Source organism: Fukomys damarensis, unplaced genomic scaffold (genome assembly GCF_012274545.1).
Source record: "Fukomys damarensis isolate Sample0158 unplaced genomic scaffold, DMR_v1.0_HiC HiC_scaffold_30, whole genome shotgun sequence".
Lineage (NCBI taxonomy): Eukaryota > Metazoa > Chordata > Mammalia > Rodentia > Bathyergidae > Fukomys > Fukomys damarensis.
In genome coordinates, this window is record NW_022900942.1 from 62,832,677 (window position 1) to 62,853,609 (window position 20,933).

The 20,933-nt window shown below is 48.8% G+C and overlaps 1 protein-coding gene and 1 long non-coding RNA gene across 9 annotated transcripts in view; one reads left to right on the forward strand and one right to left on the reverse strand.

The window, feature by feature from the left end:
* Dlgap1 (DLG associated protein 1) overlaps positions 1–20,933 on the reverse strand; it is a 261,824-nt gene that overhangs the window by 159,638 nt on the left and 81,253 nt on the right. The gene's annotated exons all lie outside the window — the stretch shown is intronic.
* Positions 3,399–4,537, forward strand: LOC104872425. Its single transcript, XR_783167.2, has 3 exons — positions 3,399–3,480; positions 3,639–3,760; positions 3,900–4,537. It is a non-coding gene; the product is annotated as an uncharacterized LOC104872425 (long non-coding RNA).

The following is a 20,933-nucleotide window of genomic DNA, read 5'->3' on the forward strand; positions in this document are numbered from 1 at the left end:
AACATGTCTGCAGTGAACAAAATTTCAATATAGTGTATTTACCATTTAATGGCTCAGACAGAGCGAGGATGCAAGATCCCTGATCTCAGTTAGCTGATTGCTGAACCCCATGATGCTGACTGACCTCAGGCTGCAAGGCCCAGACTGAGTTCCCCATCCTTCTGAATGGTTGAACTCCACAACGTTCTATTACAGATTTCCCACGCCCTTTCTTTAAAGATGTTCAAAGTTGGGAATTCAGAAAAATACCCTTGATGACCACCTCTGTCTTTGCAGAGTGGGTCCAAAGACTTGCACAGTCAGGAGGTCTGAGAGTGCAGGGGGGGTGCTTATGGGGGTTCAGGGGCGCCCGCGCAGCTACCTTCCCGGCACTTGAGCGATGGCTGCTAGGTCGGGAGCAGGTGTGGTTCTCCTTCCCTCCGTGGATCGGGGCCAGGCCTACCTCCCGGCGCTTGAGCGATGGCTGCTGGGTCGGGAGCAGGCGTGGTTCTCCTTCCCGCGGTGGATTGGGGCCCGGCCTCTGCCTGTTGTCTTTTAATATAGTTGGGAACAAGGAGCTTGATGCTGAGTTACACCTTCAGGTGATGGGGGAACCTTATTATTACCTTTTCCTCCCCCCCCAGAACAACGTATGTAGGCTACATTTTTGTTGTTGGTACCGGGGATCGAACTCGGAACTTTGTGCTTGTGAGGTAGGCGGCGCCGCAACTGAGCTACATCTCCCCGCAGCAGGGAACCCGAGCAGCTGCCATTTAAGTGAACAGGACATTTGCACCAAGGGGTTCTCCATGAGCTCCCTGCTCGTTGGCAGGTGGGATTTTGTTATTTGTTTATGTGAAAGGGCACTGTGTCGACTTTATAGAGGCAGGGGAAGCTCCAGGACACAGCCTGTGGGCGCTATTAATTGAAGCGCAGAGCAGTGCCGTGGGCTCTGCTGTCCTGCACCCTCTTCTCTGACTGAGGCTCTTGGCCTGAGGGTCCCTTTTGCTCAGGTGCTGCGAGTCCTACGCCTGGTGGGGACTATGCTTCGAGTCTGGCTTTCCCTGCACTAGCAACACGTGATGGGATGGCACAGCTCCGGGCGGCCCCGAGATGATGGGCACCAGCCCCTGCTCTAGGGCAGACTGCGAGCTAAGCCGGGTGCCTCCAGCCTCGGTGAGGTAAACGCACTTCCGACTTCTGAAACTGTCAGGTAGGGGCCTTCACCAGGCAGCAGCGTCCGAGGAGATCGGCGCTCACTGGTTCTAAGCCTGACCATGGGGAGGGGGGACGCCCCAGAGGACCCGAACTGAGATCTTTGGCATGTGCTGGGTGATCTGGGGATGATTTGAATTGCAGTCAAGAACGAGACCATGAACTTTTGCATTCTCCCTCTTCGAGATAATGAGAACTAGTTGGAATAATCAGAAGCCTCATGTTAAAAATAAGGAAAGCAGGGACCGGGAATTTAGCGCAGTGGCACCGCGCCTGCCTTGTAAATCCAAGGTGCTGAGTTTGATCTTGGATACCGAGAAAAACAAAAGCAAAACCAAAACCAAGCAAACAAGCCCCCCCCCAAAAAAACAAAAAAGACAACAAAAACAGAAAGCATGAACATGGGAGTTAGCCAGCCATGAGAAGACCCAGAAGAACTTGAAATGCACGCCACTAAGTGAAAGAAGCCGGGTGAAAAGGTCCCACACGCCTGAGTTCTACTGCATGGGGATCCAGATGCAAAGCTACGGAGACAGCAAAAAGACCAGAGGCTGCAAAGCAGGGGAAGGAGGCGTTCACAGGGCGGAACACAGATTATTTTAGGGCAGTGAGACTGTGGGTTTTCTGTACGATATTACAGGTGGCAGATAGAGTACTACTTGCAATTTGGTTGCAAACAGAATCATGCAATGAATTCTGCCACCAGAATCCCGGAAATAATTGAGTTTGTGAACCGAGGCACCGCTGTACAACTCATTCTGCGTCTGTCTAAGCCCACGGAGCGCACGAAGTCAGGCTTGTACCCTGACGTGAACTACGAACTCCAGCCCATAATGCGGTGCGAGCACAGCCTCGCCCATCCTAGCGGGCCCCGGTGTGGGGGGAAATGCTGAGGTGCGCGGGGTCGGCCACTGTGAAGGCCACATGGGAACTTTGCATATTGCTGTGCTCGATTTTGTGCTGAACCTAACACTGCCCTGAAAACTAAAGTCTATTTAAAATAAAGGACGAGGAAGTCTGGAGAGAAATTGGGTCCGCTGTACTTGGATCCGGTGTGGCAGTAGCGATGGTCACCCCAGTCACAAAGGGCCCATGCACATTAATTTTTCTCTTGGCAGCGAGCGAGTTTTATTTGCTCCTTCAATGCAATACATTGCATGCCTGCTGGGTGCCAGGTGCTGCGCGAGACCTTCGGACTGTAAAGAACTCTCTGGGTAAAGAAGCCCTTAGTCAGCAGAAGAAGCAGACAAACAGGCAGTTAAAATCCTGGGGATAAATATTAGGATTACTCTTTAAATGGAGTCTACTGCAATTCTTCACTGACAATTTGAATCGATGGTTCCCGGTCTCCAATTTGCTTCAGACAAGATGACCACGAATTCTCTGAAACTGAAGGCTAGAACCGTTCGATCAGAATTTGGGAAACTCACTGCAATCTTCTTGAATAACTTCTTGGCCCGCTGATAAAAATCTGGCCAAGTTCCTCTTTAACAGATTGCTGGGTGTTATTTATTTCTAATGGACTCTTCTGTTCCAAGATCACCAAGCAAGGTGTTGGATGAACTCACGTGGAGCATGGAGGGGGGGACACAGACTGAGGCTCACTGCTAATATTTCTGTGCAGCCTGGCAGCCAGATGTTAGAAGTGACAAATTGCCAAGTTAAAAAGTAACAGAAAGAGCTAAAATATACTTTTCTGTAGTTGGGAATCCAAGCTGAGAAATGAGGCTTCTGTGTGTGATCTTCAACACCCGCATCTCCCAGCTGCTGCCGGCCGTCCAGCTTCCTACTTGTTTCAAATAACTTTTGGCAGTTGTCCGAGGAAAGGTAGGAGTTTTGGTAGCACCATTAAGCTGTTTAAATAACTCCTTGCCAGGGTTTACTTCTTGGCGATTGCTAGCATACAAACAGTTCAGATTTCCCACGTTAAGTCTTAAGAAATGCTTGGTCAATAACTCAAGTTGGCCAGGTACCGAAAGCCTTAACACCTTACTGACAAAATAATTCATCAGAAAGAATACGTAGTGGGCAGCGAGAATGGTGCTAGCTGGACTCCTCAGTGCCAGACTTCTGCGAAGTACAAACCAAAACGTCATCCGTGGTTGGGGTCAGGGGTGGCGAACGTATGGCACGCGTGCCACAGTCGGCTGTTTGCTATCACTGAGATTCTAAAACGTTTGCCGCCGCTGGATGGGGGGGCCGGAGATGTCCCTTTTAATGCTCTTTGGCAGCGCCTCTGTGCCGATGTGGAACAGGCTCCGTTTCAGGCGCTGGAGTGGTAGATGGGTAAGAGACAGATGGGTCTGGCTGGAGAGGTGGCTCCCTCACCGCTGTTTTGGTCTCTGAAGGGGATGGTGGAGGTGAACTCAGTTGTTCCACACTTTCTATTTGGCCTAAAGCCTTTTAAAAACTGTTTTCCTGAAAACCGTACATGTGCAAAACAGCACGCAGTCCTCAGCGCGCACGCAGTTGGAGGAATCCTCTCAAAGCGAGGACACTCCCGCAGCCAGCTCGGAGTGAGGAATCCACACCGGCGTCCAGCCCAGGCTTCCTGCCGCCGCTGCAGGTCGGTCTGGGCTGTGCTTGAACTCAGACAGACGAGGTCGTGGAGGCTGGGTGCTTTGGGCTCCACCTCCCTTCCCTCAGCACAGCGCTTGGGCGCTTCCCAGGGTGCTGGTGTAGCTGCGCTGTACCCACTGGTGCAGGTTTCCTTTGTGCGCGCTGGGGCTGAGGAGTGATGCGTGAAAGGCCGGCGCTTCTGCCTGCTGAGTGCTGTGATCTAAAGGAAGCTGGGCGGGGATGCAGTTCCGTGGGTTCCGACGCCTGCCTCACAAGCTCAAGGACCCCAGTTCGATCCCCGGCACCAACAACAACAAAAAGGACGCACAGGAAGCAGTTTTCCTCGGATTCTCCCCACCTCCTTTCTCTTCCGTGTCTTTCTCTTCTGAACCGAATCCCAGAAAGCAGAAGTCCCCCTCCCCAAAGTGGTTCACAAGAACCAGAACCTCCCTTCCCTACACCCGCGAAGCCTAGGAAGATAGCTCTGCCCACTCCCTCGGGGGCCTCCTCCAGGAGGGGTCCCGCCCACCTCGGAAGGAAGGAGGGCTGCACAGAGGCCAGAAGGATGCTGAGGACAGGCCCTGCCCGGCTGCCCTGGGAGTCACCGTTAGCCCGCACCCCATTGTCTGGTCCCACTCTATGCTGTTGTCCCTTCTTCACAGACTCTGAGCCCCAAAAGAGCTGCCCCTGCGCCTTGGGTCTTCATTTCTGAAGGTACCAGGGTTGCACCAAACCTTGATTAAATAAACTGTTATGCTTTTCTCTCACTAGCCTGCCTGTTGTTGGGATAGAGGAAAGGTATCACCCTTCCACCCTCATTTGTCCATTCCATTGTCCACAGGCATTTGAGTCTTTCCAGTTTGAGACTGCTAACAGCAGTGTCATACACAGCCTTTTGTTTATATTCTGTTGCTCCTGTGTGTGCTGGGAGTGCAACAACCCAATCATAATGAAGTGTCTCCGTTTGCCAGGGCCATCTTCAGGTCCACCTGAGTGTGCCAGACTTCAAGGCCAGTCTGTTCCCCAGTACTGAGCAGCTGATAGCTGGTCACATGATACTAAGTTGGCAAAAGGCAGCCACAGTATGACCATGGTCATTTCCTGGGGGAATGGACTGGCTTCTTGCTGCTTGCTACAAAAGGTGCAGAGCCTGTGCCCTGTATCCCTTAGCTGCAGCACCATGCACTACGCAGGTGCTCTGGGGCGGCTTTCACTGGGCCCAAGTTCTCCAGGGGGCGTGGTAGGCAGGGGACTCACCTGTCACCCATGCCCATGGCCCTGTGTCATGCTGCACCGTGAGCCAAGCACTGTCTTGTCAGGACCTTTACACCTCACAGTGTTGCTGGCAACTGCAGAGTTGGGAAAACTTCTCTGCTTGTCCCCCACAGTGGCTTCAGTGGGTTCTCTTTGAGGACCCAACCCAGGGCCTTGTGAGTGCCAGGCAAAGCTGGCTCCCCACCCACGCTCCTGCAGGCCCCATTGCTCCTGCCCCCCTCGGAGAGGTTGGGACTCCTCCCCAGCAGTGCTCATACTGTACTACAGACAGGGCTGAAAGGACACAGGCAGCTACCATAAAGACGGTTACCATGACGCCACCACTGTCACCTACAGCGTGGCAGACTACACGGTTGGTGTTTTCCATGTATACCATTGTTACAATGCCAAGAGGCAGGAATTACGATCATTTCCAATGAGAAGATAAACACACTGAGGCTCATTAAAGTCAGTTAACTGCTCCGAGTCACACAAACAGTAAACAGAAGACTGGGGTTTAAATCCAGCATGCAAGTGACCTCCAAGTCCAAGCAGACACCTGCTCCAGCCATCGAGTCCTTGTCAAGCATTTTTAATAAGTAATTTATCTTGTACATTTTCATGTCAGTTCATTTAGAGACCCTCACTATCTTTAGCGGTTGCATAGGTTGTCATGGAATAAATGCTGCATAGTTTAGTTTATATTTTCCTACAATGTGCATTTTGGCAGCTTTCAGTTTTTCACCCTTGGGTCTGGGTTGGTGCCTTGGGCAAGAACGTGTGCAGCATACGTGACCACAGTGGACATCCCAGAACACAGGTCACCGGTATTTTCAAAGGCTGTTTTGCACCTTTAATTATATTTACATATTATTTACCATCGGGTAGAAGTTTTAAAAATGAATGTTGTTTGCTGTTCAAATTGTTTTAAGTTCACCAAATTGAGTTCTTCTCTTTAGTGGACTGGGCCACTGTTCATCTGTGGGCAAGACACACACTTCTGTTCGTGGGTATGTCTGAGACACGGCTCCCTCCCTGTGTGACTCTGAGAACCTCTACGGAGATCCCAAGAATCCCAGCTCATCTTAACAGCCAGGGAGGGTTGAAGGACAGAGGAGGGAAGGTGCCCCTGTGCCATTAAAATCCACTTGTCCAACAAGATTTAAAAATTATTTTTGATACTCAAGGCATTAGCACTGAGCTACAGCTCCTGTGTATTTTTTATTTTGAGATAAGGTCTCCACAAGTTGTAAAGTTGCCCAATTCTGGGCTTAAACTAATGGTCTTTCTGCCTCAGTCTCCTAGACTGGTGGGCTTACCCACTTTTGCTGCCATGCTTGCTTAAACTGAGATTTTTAAGTATGAAGCTTTAGATATAAACTAACAGCACGGACTTGTCACTCAAGGAGGAACTTCCCTGGTGGTTACAGCACACGAGTCAGACGAGCTCAGGGGTAGGCAAAGACCCTGAATCCCCTTAGGAAAACCCAGTTCATTTGGGGGATAGAAGAAAGCATGGTCAACAACTCACCAAGTCCACCAAACTTGTCCCTTTTGTGCTTGTGAAGTGTAGCAACCATGAACCTAGATGGTCCCCTCAGCCCCAAGCTCACCTGGAAAGTCAGCTGTTCAGAGCAGGAGTGTTGGAATGAGAAGGAGAGAGCTTCCTCCAAACAGAGCACTTATGTGTTAAATATTCCACAAGTTATAGTCTCACCTAACGAAAGCGCTGCTGATGTTTTTACACCAGCCTCTCAACATGGCCTCTCTTGGCCTCTCAACAGACCTTCCGTGTACTGCTGCCCCTTTTCCCTCTGAATAGGAATGTGGCCTCTCTTCTTTTAAAACTTACATCTGAGTTTCTTTTTAAATCCACTTGATCTCATTTACGTTAAGTTTCTTGTTTCTTAAACTGTATATTTTAATCTCTGTTTAAAACGATGTTACTTCGTTTAGGAAGACTGCAAGATTAGAGGTCAACCTATACAGAGCGGTTTCGTTTCTGTATAGGAAAATCACACATGAAATTAAGACAGCCATTCCATTTACAATACCATGGAAAACAATAAAATATTGAAGATTGTATTTTAAAAAAGAAGTGCAAAATGTATACTCCAAAGCTGCAAAGCTACAAAATTATTGAAAGAAATTAAGAAAATCTCCAAGAAGGCAAGTAACATCTCATGTTTGTGGGTGGGAAAACTTAATGTGAGGTCAGCAACACACCTTAAACTGCTCCAGGCTCAGCTGCTTTCTTATAAAAACCGAAAAGTAGACTCTAAAACTCCATGGAAATGCAAGGGATCCAGAAAAGCCAGGACAGGTTTGAAAAAGAAAGCCTGAGGAGCCACATATCTCAGTTTCAAAACAGAGTGAAGTTCCCATAACAAAGGCAGCATAGGTAAATTGTACTTTTTTTGGGGGGAGGGTACAGGGATTGAACTCAGGTACTTTTGCTTGGAGGCAGGTGGTGGAACCACTGAGCTAAATCCCCAGCCTGCTTTATATTTTTTGATGTGTGACTATTATACAAAAGACAGATGCAAAAATATTGGCTGGCATGTGGATAAATCGGAACTTTCTTACACATCTGTTGGGAGGAGAAAAAGATACAATGCTTTGGAAATAATTCATTCACCCAAAGGTATGGGGTGGGGTTTCTGTACCCTGCCTTTCATGAATGCCATGAACCCCAACAGGGTTCTCTAGGAAATGTAGTTCCTGGTCTTGGGCAGCACAGGGCATGGCTGCAATGTACTGTAATTTACTGCATATTTGATGAAGTTCCAGATGAGAGGAGCTCAAAGACTCACATGTAGAGAAGCAGTAAGGAGGGAGAAATGTTCATGACCCCGATTTGATCAATGTGTGCTCTCTGTAAGGGGTAAAATATCACATTGCACTGCATTAATGTGTACATTTCATACCTGTTAGTAAAAAATACTTTTGCCCCGCACCCTTTTCTTCTTTTTCCTCAGGCTGTTGCAGTCTCAAGAGAGATTTGAGTCTGCTTTGTGTGTTTTATTTTATTACTATTATTTTTAAGAATCCTGGAGGATCTATTTTTGCTCCTCTGCTCAGGTGTCCAAACGATGAAGACATTTCCCCCTAATCCACAGCAAGCCACCCACAGTGTCAGCTTTGTTCTCCCAACCGGCTGCATAATGACGCTCGGATTCCTGCCCAGCTCCGCCCGCCTGCGGGGCCCACGCAACCCAGCACCCAGCGGCTGCCCACAGGGACAGGAGGGCCGGAGTTGCCGGGAGGAGAGAGGCTCTGCAGCGCCTGGCCTCTCCCGGGACTCTGCTGACTTTCACTGTGCTAACCAAGGGCAGTGGGGCGAGAGCAGGAGCCACCTGGGGGCTGCCACAATGAATCTGCCGCTGGGGAACTGACAGGCGTTAATCAAAAATTCAACAGATGTTTACCTCGTGCACCAAACTTCTCAAATTGCGCTGTTGGGAATTTTTGTGAGGGCAGTGGACTTTGGTTGCTTTTGTCACAAATAAGTGTACCAGGCGGTGACAGACCTGTTGATCTGCTTCACCACAGTAACCACGTCACACTCTGTATCCCTTCACACGGCACTGTAACCCTGAACAGCACAATGAAATGCAATTAACAGGTGGCTGGGGGAGAAGGGACTCCCGCTGTCCAAGCTGTGAGCGAAATCTGCAGAGACACAGGCAGGGTACGTCGGGCCCTTGCCCTGCTCGGGCCCTGGCACCCCCTGGTCACCCACAGTGCAGTCGGAGGCCTTTTCTGGATGTACAGAATGGAAATTCAAGTCATTCACAAAATATATCTTACTTAACGGACTGAGAAGCAATGATCGTTTCCCTTCTTCTCACAGAATCTACGCGGCATTTGCGCGTGCGCTCTCTGACTACAAACACATCCTGCCAATGGAGAGATGAGGAACGGGAGCTGTGTTCCTCCTCGGTGGCTGCCGCCACAGAACGCCACAAAGCCAGGGCTGTAAAATGCCCTCCAGGCTGTGATTGTACAGTTCTGGGGGTTGGAAGTCGCACGTGGGTGTAGCGGGTGGCACCCGAGGCCCCCCAGACGAGGGCTGAGGTGATTTCGGATGCTCCTCAGGAGAGTTTGTGCCGTACCTTTGTCCTCTGCCAGAGGTGGCCTGGATTTTGTGGCGTGCGGTCCGCTCCTCCATCCTCAAAGCCAGCAGCTCCGCACCTCTCCTCCCCTGCCTCTAATCACACCGGTTGTCACTGCGTTGCTCCAGCAAGAGGCTCATCCCACCTCAAGAGCCTTACCCCAAGGACACCGGCAAAGCTCTCCTGCCAGGGCAGGAGAGCTGTCTACAGGGGATCCGGGCGGCCTGCTCTGCGCTGGCTCCCCGCCTTCCTTCCACAGAGGTTCCGGGCTCAGGAGGTTCACACGCTCTCTGCTGGGCCAAATGCTTTCATTTAACTCTAATGATGAGGATTATTCATCATATATGTAGTACTAGAAAAGGAAAAGTAGCTGCAGACAATGGAAATAAGCCCACTGCGACACTCATTCAGAGACACAGGAAAACCGATTTACATTTGCCTCATCCATTTTTGGGGCAGAGCGAGGACGCTTATCACTGAAGTTTGAAATGTTACCCAAAACAGGATGCGGAGGCTACTTACATTTTCTAGAAGTTTCTGGATCTTTTCTGTTATGTGGCTATGGTAAAGTATGTAATGAGGACCTGAGAAACAATTATCAAGAGGTGGGTATGAGTTCCATAATAAATAGTAATGAGAATTACAAGGTAACGTACATTTCAAAAAACAAGGCTTGGAAAATGTTACTAATACTCAAATTAGGGACATCCAAGTTACTTTTGCCTCTTTGGCATAGATACATTGTCACACTGAAGAAAAAAGGAGGCGTCTTCCCTTCATACAGGATCCCTCTTGACTTCACGGTGGTTCACACAGCTTAGGCGCCAGGAATTCTAGGACGTGGTGTTACCATGACAACAGGTGGAACCTTCTCGGAGGGCTTTTGTTTGTTTGTTTGTTTGTTTTCATTCTTGCTGGCCTTTGAAAAATTGTCAGCAAACTACCTGAAGTTTGGGCCTTACTTTGCTTCCACAACTCTTCCAGAAACGGCTCGCTCTAGAAGGGGCACAGACGCTCCGTGAAGGTGTGGGCTCCTACGTTGCTTCTGGCTGGTTTTCCTAATTCTCTGCATCTGAACTGTGCGAGCTGGACTGGGGATAAGTCCAGTCCTAGGTTCCTGTCCTGAAATATCGATCCTTTCAGGTGAAGACAGTGGGAGAAAGGCAGAGAGGAAGCTTTCAAAAGATGAAAATCTATGGCTTGAAAACCTGAAGATTGCAAACAAATATAACCAGGTTCATTTGACAAATGGTAAAGTGTGCTCCTAGCTAAGTTGCTTTGCAAGGTCCTTACACTTCGGCAGCCAGCTTTGTGAATGAGATGCAGTCTGTTCTGGCAGAGCCTGGCTATCGAGTACATGTAATTAGAATGCACTTATAAACAGGGAGGAATGGTGATAAAGTGATGTTTAGGTGTAAAAAAGCAGAACACAAAACTTTATGGCCATTAGGGTTACAAGTAACCTCTAAAATATGTGCACTTATGGATAAAGCCTTGAGAGGTCCAGGGAAAAGCGAGAACAACAATAAATAATAAAACCACACCTCTTCTGTGGGAGTATTATAGCTAGTTGTTCCGCTTTCATTCTTTTAATGGTATAGATTATTTATGTATTTATTACTGCTTTCATTCGCACAGTTAGCTTAGCAGTTACTATGTGCCAACGCCTACAGTCTGAGGGCTCAATCCAGCAGTCTAGCAGAAGGGTAATATGTCAACAAACAGCGATGACCCAATGAAATCTGTCGCATATCAATGGCATTTCACAAGACTCTGATGAGGAAGAGTATTTATCAGTGAGACATTTATGGGACACAGGTAACAGACCCCCGTGTCCTTCATCTCCTTCATTTGCATTACTGGGGACTGAATTCCAGGGCCTTCACACTGAGCTACTTCTCTAGCCTTTTAAATTTTTAAAAAAATTTTGCAACAGGGCCTTTCCTAGGTCACTAAGTTGCCCAAGCTGGACTGGAACTTTGGATCCTTCCTCCTCAGCCCTTCAGAGTGCTGGGCTTACACATTCACAGTGTGAAATATCCCTGGAATGTCAGAAAAGAAGAGAGCTCCGAAGTGTCCATGTCCCTTGGCTGTGGCCTTTGGGAAGCCATGAATGACAAAGACCCACGAGTTAATGCGAAATGCAAAAGTGATGCCAGGTGGGATTTCCTTAAAGAGAAGAAGGAGAAACCGTTTTGAAAGGATAACAAGCAACAAGAACAAAAAACAACTATCAGAATTTAGGTGCCATGTTAAGGTAACCAGCACTGTAACTTTCATTCATCAGAATTAATGTGCTGGGAAGCATTATCAGCGGTAACTCTGATACATACATTGTCTCAGAGCCTAAGAAAAGTCTTCAAGATGTTCTTAAATGTGGAAAAATGTTGGTGAGCTCTTTGTGGGTTTGGGAGGCTGCCTGCTGCTTCTGGGTAATATATCAGAACAGCAAAAAATACTAAAATTCACTGTCTCCAGAAAGATTTTAGAATGAGAGACTTGCTCTTCTTTATTTGTGAAACAAGGCAGTGCCCGGAGATGGATGACAGTGTTGCTTCGTCGCAGGATAGTCTCAAAATCCCCTGGACTCTCAGTTAATTTAATCCCTACAGCGACGGAACCGAATTAGGCTATGATTTTTATTATCCAGTTTATTCAAGAAAGGCAGGAAACAAGACACTCACTTTAGGAGAAGAGGTGCACTGGTGTGACTGTTTAAACAAAATATGAGGTGTCCCAGACTGAATATGGAAATGAGGGGAAGGGCGGAGCTCTTAGGGAACTGGTCACGCAGTCTGCAGACAGGCGCAGACGAATGTGGGGCTGCTCCCGCTGCATTAAAACAAAAGGTGCAACCGGGTTCCTGCAGCCCTGCTCTGTGCCTCTTGGGAACGGCAGAATCACTCAGTGCACGTTCGCCTCTGCTGAGCACCATAGGCCTGGCCTGTGGGCCGGGGCAATAAAGTTCTGTCAACTGCCACGATGTTCCGGGAGCTTGGTGGGGACGGCGCGGGTATGGTCAGAAGAGGCTCCACAAGCCCTTACCCACCTCAGATTCCCAGGAACCCTGCTAATTACTGATCAAAACTGTCCCATGTACCGTCGACGTACTGACCAGAAATCAGCACAGAAGGGAAACCAGTGGAGGGCGGTTATTGCTTTGTCATAGTTTTGTACCCATTTATTACTAGCGTGGAGTCAGCGAACTCAAAGCGGCTGACAGGAACGATGGAATCTTGATTCGTAGAGTTGGCCTGAACTCAGAGCTGTCGGAGTCACATCTGGGTCACATGATTCCATGTATTGAAGCAAGGTGACATTGTGTGTGTGTGTGTGTGTGTGTGTGTGTAGTTCTTTATCAGACAGAAGCACGCATTTACTCGAGTCAGTGATAATCGCTATGTAACAGATGATATCATTTATAGACGGTGGTATATTGTATGTGAATTAAAGAATATTTTTCTGGAAAGTGTAGCAGTCTCAAGGAAAACAACGACAGAAATAAAGACAAAAGAAAATCATCTGTTCTTTTCCTTCCAAATCCGTTCCTCTCCCCATCTCTCCCGCATCAGGTAAACCTCATCCCAGGAACCCCGGCTCCCCTGAGCTTTCTTCTCAATACAACTGCCACAGTGACCCCTGAAAAGACCAAAGCCGCACCTGAGGATTTGGGGTGAATGCCAGGGGCTTGCTGTGCCCCCCTGGGGATCCTCTCTCTGTCCCTTCTGCCTGCTACTCACTGTCCTAGCTGAACAAGCCTGTGACACTAGTGAGATTAGGGTTAGGACAAACCAGACAGCTAAATGGGTAGAATGTGTGGAAAGTGATAAAAAGCCAAGGCTAACAGGTAAACAAGATGCTTTCTAAAAAGAGAGAACATGAGCAGAACATGGGACCCAACAAAATAGGGGCTCATGGCTGAACTCTGTGGACCAATCAGAAAAGTGCTGTTTTTAACCCTTCATTGGCATGTGGGCACAACCAATCAAAAGATATTCTTGATCCTTCCTTTTCCTCTGTTGGGAAAGTCCTTTCCATTGGACAGTTCATATCTGGCATGGCACCTGGTGAGATTTTGATAGGGCGAAGGTTCCAATACCTTATTTGCAGAAGCCAACCCAGTAGTCCTGGATCCAAAAGTCTCTTTCCCTGAGCCTGTTCACAGCTGCTCTCACCTTCAGCACAGACTTCTTTTGCACTTTCATTAAAGGTGCAACCTCGCTGCCTTTTCAGGCTGCTGTCCAATCTTCGTTCAGGAGACGGAGGACATGGGGAGGAACCCGGAGGCCCCACCCCACCCAGTAATGCTCGGGAGTTCACACTTCCCTCCTTGGCTGTGTGTCCCATGCCCTCCCCTCCTGCAGGCTCTGCCCAAGTGTCCCTTTGGCGATGTGGCCTCCCAGGGTGATGCTCTGAAAGGCTCCTCACCCTGGGTCACCTCCTTGCCTAGCAGTTGTGCCCTCTGCCCACTCCAGGCTTCGCGCATTCTCTTCCAGAACAGGAGCCGTGAGGCCGAGGTCTGCAGGCTCTGCTGGCAGCAGGCCCGGACAGTCCCCGGGGTGTCAGTCCCTGTGCCCAGGAGAGGGCAGACGCCACCACATGAAAGCCCCCACTTCTAAGTGCATGCGCTTCCTTCTTTCTCCCCTGTGCATCCTTCCCTGACGGGTGGCACAGGCAGCATCAGCTCAGGGACAGTACCGAGGCAGGAAGCCTGTCAGGGGGAACCTCGCGTGTGAACAAGCAACCCTGTGCCTTTGACATCCTTCGCGATCAAGAACACGTTTGCAGCCCATCTCAGGAGAAGCGCTGGCTTGTTTCTTTTCTGGCCGCAGAACTCTGTGCTGAGACATCTTGCTCCCAATTCCCTGCTGGACAGGACACCGGCCGATGAGGACTGATGCACGGGGAGGAGCCCATGAGGGCCACACCCTGGACGTCCCTCCTTGGCATGGACAGAGAGGTGCACATGCGAGGCTCCATGTGCAAAGACAGCGTCCGAGGCATGGGGGTTTGTGGGGGACAGGAAAGGCCGCACCCACCGATGCACACCATCCTGCGTGGCCACAGGGTGTGGCTTGGCCAGAGGCTGCATGGAGACATTGGCACTGACTCCAGCTGATGGCCGTATATTGCGAGGTACAGTCCAGGGCCCCCAGCAGCGGAGTAAGCCCTGCTGATTCTCAGCACACAGGATCTGATTAATTTGCTAACATATGGTGGAGAAAAAGTGCATCCCTCCTTCCCCTCCCACCTCACTGATTTCCGCACGGCTGCCAGCTGTGGCCCCTGCCTGAGCCCTGCACCTTTACTCCCTTGCCCTGTCACCAGTGTCACCAGTGTCCCCAAGACTGCAGACTGCTCCAGAGAAGACGTACTCATTTTCAGGGAGGAAGTAAGGCCATCCAACTGTCTTAGTGCATTGTACAATCATTTCCAACTCGGCAGAGCCTGTGGACAAATGCCACCCATCCCAGCCAGGAGGAGGAGGCTCAAGGCACCCCCACCGGATGTCCACAAGGGCAGGACAGGTGGGTGTCAGAAGAGCCCCAAATCCCTTGATACAAAAAGGAGATTTTCTTATGGGGGGTGCTAGGCTATACACTCACTGAATAAATACATTCCATGATCTTCATCTGTTCAATACAAACTACCAAAGTTAAACACGCCTGTTCTGCTTTTACACGCCAACCAAAGCCCACGAGAAAATGTATGTTTTCATTGTATGACCTCAGTAGACTCTGGCACGCTCAGAGGCTAAACAGGTGGGATGTGCAGAGCTACAGGATTTGGTCCACCGAAGAGGGCTGTCCTTCGATAGGAAGAGTGTTCACACCATTAAGGGGTTAAGAAGCGGGATTGTCCGGGCGTGGTGGTGCACACCTGTAATGCCAGCATTCTGGGAGGTTGAGGCAGGAGGATCATAAATTCAAGCCCAGCCTGGGCATCTTAGCAATGTAGCAAAAATCTTGTCTCAAAACCAAAAGTTTTAAAAGGCTGGGAAGGGCTGGGGATGCTACATCACTGTTTCCTACAGGGTAATTGCTAATTAGTGGCCAGTTTTCCCAGGGACCTTGGTGAAATATCATCACTGACACGGACTACTGACACTGACCTCTGTATCTGTCCTGGATCACAAAGAAGGAAGGGATGGGGGGTGGGGGTGGGAGAGGGAGAGAGAGGGAAAGAGAGAGAGGGAGGGAGAGGGAGAGATGGAGAGAAGGAGAGAGAGGAAGAGGGAGAGAGAGAGATATTTGTGATTAAGGTAGGCACAGTACTTAATCTGTTGACTTGTTGGCCTTGAGAAATCTTCCACAGTGAAGATCTGGAAGAAAGAATTCTTTTCTCTTCTTGAATGTCATGTCTCTCTGCACGCTGTACCGGCATCCGTGTCGTGGGACATCCTGGCTGTGGAGTTGACGCAGAGCACGTGGCGCAGATGACAAACTCCTCGGCCATTAATCCACTGCGCAGTAAAAGCGTGATTTACGTTTTCTTCTGAAGCAGTCAGGGACTTAAAAGTGTTTTCTGCTAAAACCCAAGACTTCACTTGGGCCTGTAGATGTCCAGTAACTAAAAGCAGAGGAAAGCCTGACCTTCATTTTGTGCCCTTTACTACCTGGAAACCTCGGACATAGGTACATTAATTACTTAGGAAATGTTGGCAAAACAAGGTTTATTAGCCTTAAATTTACCTAGTCTGACCCCCTTCGAGCCTGACACAAGATCAGAGTAACTTAGCCTGAGTTCTGGGGACACCCGATCTCCAGGTTTTACAATGCCCACTTCCAACACACCACCACGAGTGACGCCTGGGAATCTCATCGTTGTCCTGAACCCGAGATCCTCTGGGTCCAGGAGAAGCACAGCCTGGCTGGCCGCCCTACATGGAGACCCTTGCAAGCAGGGATGTCATCTCAGGGAACCGAGCAGCCCCAACTCGGGGACTCCTCTGGAGCCATGAAATCAGACTGTAACAGCAAACCAGCCCCAGTCCTCCCCATGGCCCCACAAAACTGCTCCTTTTTCTTTACTGGCAGGCCAGCACGAACCCTGTCACCAGCATGCATCCCCTCCACTTGCTCTACTGCTGTCCTGTCCCGATTTTTTATTTTACTTTCCTTTGGTAAGGGATCAGCTTGATCTCTGTCAGCCCTCATACTAAAATCTCTTCTCATTTTCTCTTACTTCCCAATAAAAGCTGTTGCTTGTACACTCATCCTGTGGTTTTACTTTTAATTTCCATTGAAACTCATACCAGGACTCATGTTAGCTGGTGACATGAGATGCTTCCTGGACTCCAGTTCTGCCCATGACTTATGCCATGGTTCAGGTCTTGAATACTTCTCTGATGTTTAAAGGTCCCCAGGGTGACACTACTGGGAGGTGGGAGATTGTTAGGTTATTAGGAGGTGTCCTGGAAGGGAATGGTGGCACCCCAGTCCCTCCCTCTTTCTGCTTCTTCTCCCATGTCTTCATCCTCTGTCTCTTTCAACTCACTGGCCACAGAGCTCATGGTTTGTTCCACCATGTGCCCCACTGTGATAGCCTGCCCAAAACATCAGGGCCAACCAATCATGGACTGGAACCTCTGAAACCGTGAGCCAGAAATAACCCTTTCCTCTGCATACGTCAATCCTGTCAGGTGTCTGATAGGAACAGAAAGCTGACTAACACAATCTGCTACTGGTGGGACAGATTCTTCTGCGCTGAAAGAGGAAACCCAAACTATACATAATAAAGAGCAAAATGAAAGACAGATAGTAGGAAGGGGAGAAGGGAAAGGGGACAAGAGATGGAAGAAGGGTGGGAGGAAGAGATGAGAAAGGAGTTGGGGCTCGTTATGTACATGTGAAGAGCATAATCATCATGTACTGCAAGCATGGGCTGATACAAATGAAAAGTTGAAAAGAAAACCATAAAAAAGAAAGGTTAATGACAAACATTGACAACTGAAAAGACGATGTAAACAAGAAGTGCTCTCCTCAGGACTGCATAGGGGAGGGGTTTTACTGTAATCACAGCACTCCTCTGGCAGAAATCAGGCCCTAGTTCTCTGAGGAAGCCGGGAAGGCAGGGACCATGCACTGAGCAACAGCGCATCCAACAGGAACAGGGAGGAAGCAGAGGGCAGAGCCTGAGCTCCAGCACAAACATGCTACTGACATGCAAATCACACACATGCTATTGACGTGTGGGCCACAGATGCTGGGAGCTGCAGGTGGCCTGGGATGGGAGCTGCTCCAACGTCACCTGCTATAAAGCAAATCCCAGCAGCATGAGCATTGCTGGTAAAGATCATGACCAGAGCTCATATTTTGGTGACCTTATTTCCCAACAGTTCCTCCTTCCCGAGGAGCATCAGAACACTTCAGTTATTGTTCACAGACAGAAAAGGAATGTCAGGCAGCACAGACTGACTGGTGTCTCTCCCCAGATTCAGTCGTGGGAGCCCTCAGGCTAACGTGATGGTTTGGTGGAGTGGGGCCCTGGGAGGTGAGCGAATTTAGACAAGGTCTTAGAGGTGGGGCCTTCATGACACCCTTCTCTCCTCCTTGGCCCTTTCTCTTCCTCTTCCCATCAGAGGACTCAGAAAGCAGAAGATCGATTTCTCAGGACAGCCTGACCATACCGCATCCTGACACAGACTTCCAGCTTTCAGGATGGGGGAAAATATCTTGCTGTCACTTGAATGGCCCAGTCTATGATGTCTCCTTATGGCAGTGTGGGCAGGCCACCAAGAGTAGATCAAGGATGAGAAAGATGAATGATAAGAGAGCAAGCTTTCTACCACTGAAAGCTAAGGCACACGTGCTGAGGGGACTCGTGTTTTCGGTGGGGATCAGGCTGGTCATCCCATGCACTCTCATGGTGTGTTTGACCCAGAGCAGTCAAATGAAATGAGGAGAATATCATGACGTACAAGAGGAAGGGTCCAGCACCCTGCAATTCACTCATCAGGAGGTCCTGGAAACAAACATACTGGCTTAGGACAGCAAGCACATGCTTGGCTTCTCCAGGCTGTCAGTGAGTAGTAGAACTCACCAGTGGAGAGGACTCAGTGAGGGGACTGAGAGACAGAGCTTGAAAAGCAGCCTTCGAGAGAGATCTTCCGGCTGAGGAACACCTGGGCAGGGTCTGGAGAAGCAACCTGCTTCCTGCTCAGCCATTGGGCCTTTCTGGTTGGCCAGAGGCTGGGGTGAACCTCAGGGAACACAGAGGAGGAAACTCACGGTCTAGACCAGTTCTGGGTGACAGCACGGGGGGATTCTGGGCCCAGGGATGAAGCCTCATAGAGCTTGGCTGGGTTCTGCCCGACGGTGCCAGGCATTTCGTGGGCGCTGAGCGGTTGTTTCTCTGTACCTGTTTCTATGGTTTCCCACTTGTCTTGTTCTGCGAAGGTTGGCTGTTTATTTCAAAGTAAAATGTGCATCTAGTGCAAGAAGACACTGAGTGCATCACTGGCGAATGAAGCTTTTAAAAAATGAAGAGCACACACTGGGAGGATGAGGGTGCTGCAGTGGAGGGTGACGGAGCCCAGCTCTGAACCCAGTTGTGCTTTTCCCCATCCTTTCCACCAGCAGCACCGTGGCCCGAGAGCCCAGGAGTCCCCGAGGCATGGGTGCCACGGTGAGGGAGGAGGGACAGGAGAAGGGCGGCCGAGCACCTGTCCTTCTGCCGTCCTCGCAGCCTTGCTCTACCTCCTGAGACGACCCCACCTCTGACAGGATCCACGACAGCCTGTGAATGCTAAGGAACCAGGCTTGTTTTCAATATTTTATATCACTTAAAAAGTAGCGCTTTAAAAAGAAATAAAGGAGACCCCCACACCATTGTGAATATATTTAAATTATCATTTAAATTTTATGTAGTCACCTCCAGGGTACAGGGGAAAAATCATGGAAGCAAGACAGAAGCTTGCCAAGCTGTTTCCACAATACTCAGCTCGGCTACGGTACTTAGTGTGGGTGGTTGCTATGGGCAACTACTTAAATAAACTCCAGAAAGGTGGGGAGGGGAGGCTGCACAGACTTCACGGACTTACCTATTGCAGAAAACAAAACAAATCCAAGCCAAAACAAAACACCTCACCTTTTTCCACCAAAGGTCACTGCCCCCCCATACTAGCAATTTCCTCTACCTGGGAATGGCTGCGTTTTTTTCAAGACAGACAAGGAAAGAAAAATAAGAAGGAGGATCTTAATTTATCTTCTAAATAGCTCAGGCTAAAATTATTCAAAAAGAAAAAGAAGCTGGAAATTTTTAGCTGCTGATGGACCATCACCATGACTGCTAAGAAACAAAAACGAAACAAGTTGAGCTATTTTTATGAAGGCCCTGGATTGTTCTCCAGTGGGAGATGGTTTCTATTCAACCCGGAGAGACGCAGCCGCTGAAATGGAGGTTTTATGGTTACACTTTCTGATTTGGTGACTGGGAATGTATTCCACTTTATATCATGTTTTCCACTTCATTTCATTTTCTTGGCATGACCAGGTGCTTTGAGATACTAAGTTACCATGTTTGTTGAAGTTTCTTTTAAACTCTTAGCTTCTTCCTGCACTCTGGTTCCAGGATTATAATCCTATGACCTTTTTTGTGGTACTGGGGATCGAACTCACGACCACTGAACTCAGGACCACTGAGCTACATCCCCGGCCCAGTGACCACTTTGATACGCTGTGAATATTTCTGTTTCTTATAATTAAGCCTTTTTGCCTTCCATAACTTGGCACAAAATATTCCCTATTCAAAGAGGGAAACTGGGACATAAATTGTGGCACAGGATCACAATGGGATGCTTACCCGTAGTTAAGGAGAACGTGGCAAATCAATATGCACACGGAGAAAAGAATGTTTAAGGGTGAACACCTGGTAGAAGAGTAGATGGAAAAGAAGTTTAGATGTGTGTGTGTGTGTGTGTGTGTGTGTGTGTGTGTGTGTGTGATGTGTGCCTAGAACATTTCTGAAAGAACACAGAAGAAAGTGAGGATCCTTTTCTCATTTTTTCCTCCTTAACCCTTTCTTCCTTTCCTCCTACCTCCTTGCCAGTGCCCCTTCCCATTTGAACTTTTTCTTCCTATTTCACATGATCTATTACACATTTCCGTTCTTGTTTACACTTTCAGTTTCTCACACCAGAGACACAGTGTGATATTTACACACAGGTGTCCCATTTATTTCACTTATGAGGATGGTCTCAAGGCGCATCTGTTTAGCTATAAATGTCTTAAGTTTATCCCTTACGGTTGAGCGGTACTGCACTGTATATATATAAATAAAAAAATATAACATATATATAAAGACCACTTCTTCTGTAGCCACTCATTGGTTGATGGGCATTTGGGCCGTTTCCAAAATGGGTTCTTACCTGGATGGACAGGTAAGAGAGGTTCGGACAGGGAGAGGAAGATTTTAAATACTAAAATATTTGTAGGTGCTGCTGGTATTTTTGCATTTTTTCTATAATAATAGAAAAGAAAATTCACATTATTCCTAACAGAAGACAGACACGTGTGGACAGGAAGTTTAGTGGTTTGGTTTATCAACACTGCGCACAAGCAACAGTTGAGGGCAGCAACCAGAGTCCTGACCTGATGCTAGGTGGCTTCTGATTTTTTCTGTCCTTACTGATCTGTGCCACATGGTACAGTGACCCTCTCCAGTATCAGGTAGGCATGTGCTTGTCATTTCCTCCCCGGATTGGTGCACTTTTCTTGGGCTCCTTTACTGGGCTTCAAACTCTATATCACACCCCAGAGGCAGTACAGTAAAATGGTCAATAACAGGCTCAGAATCAAATCCTGGCTGCAC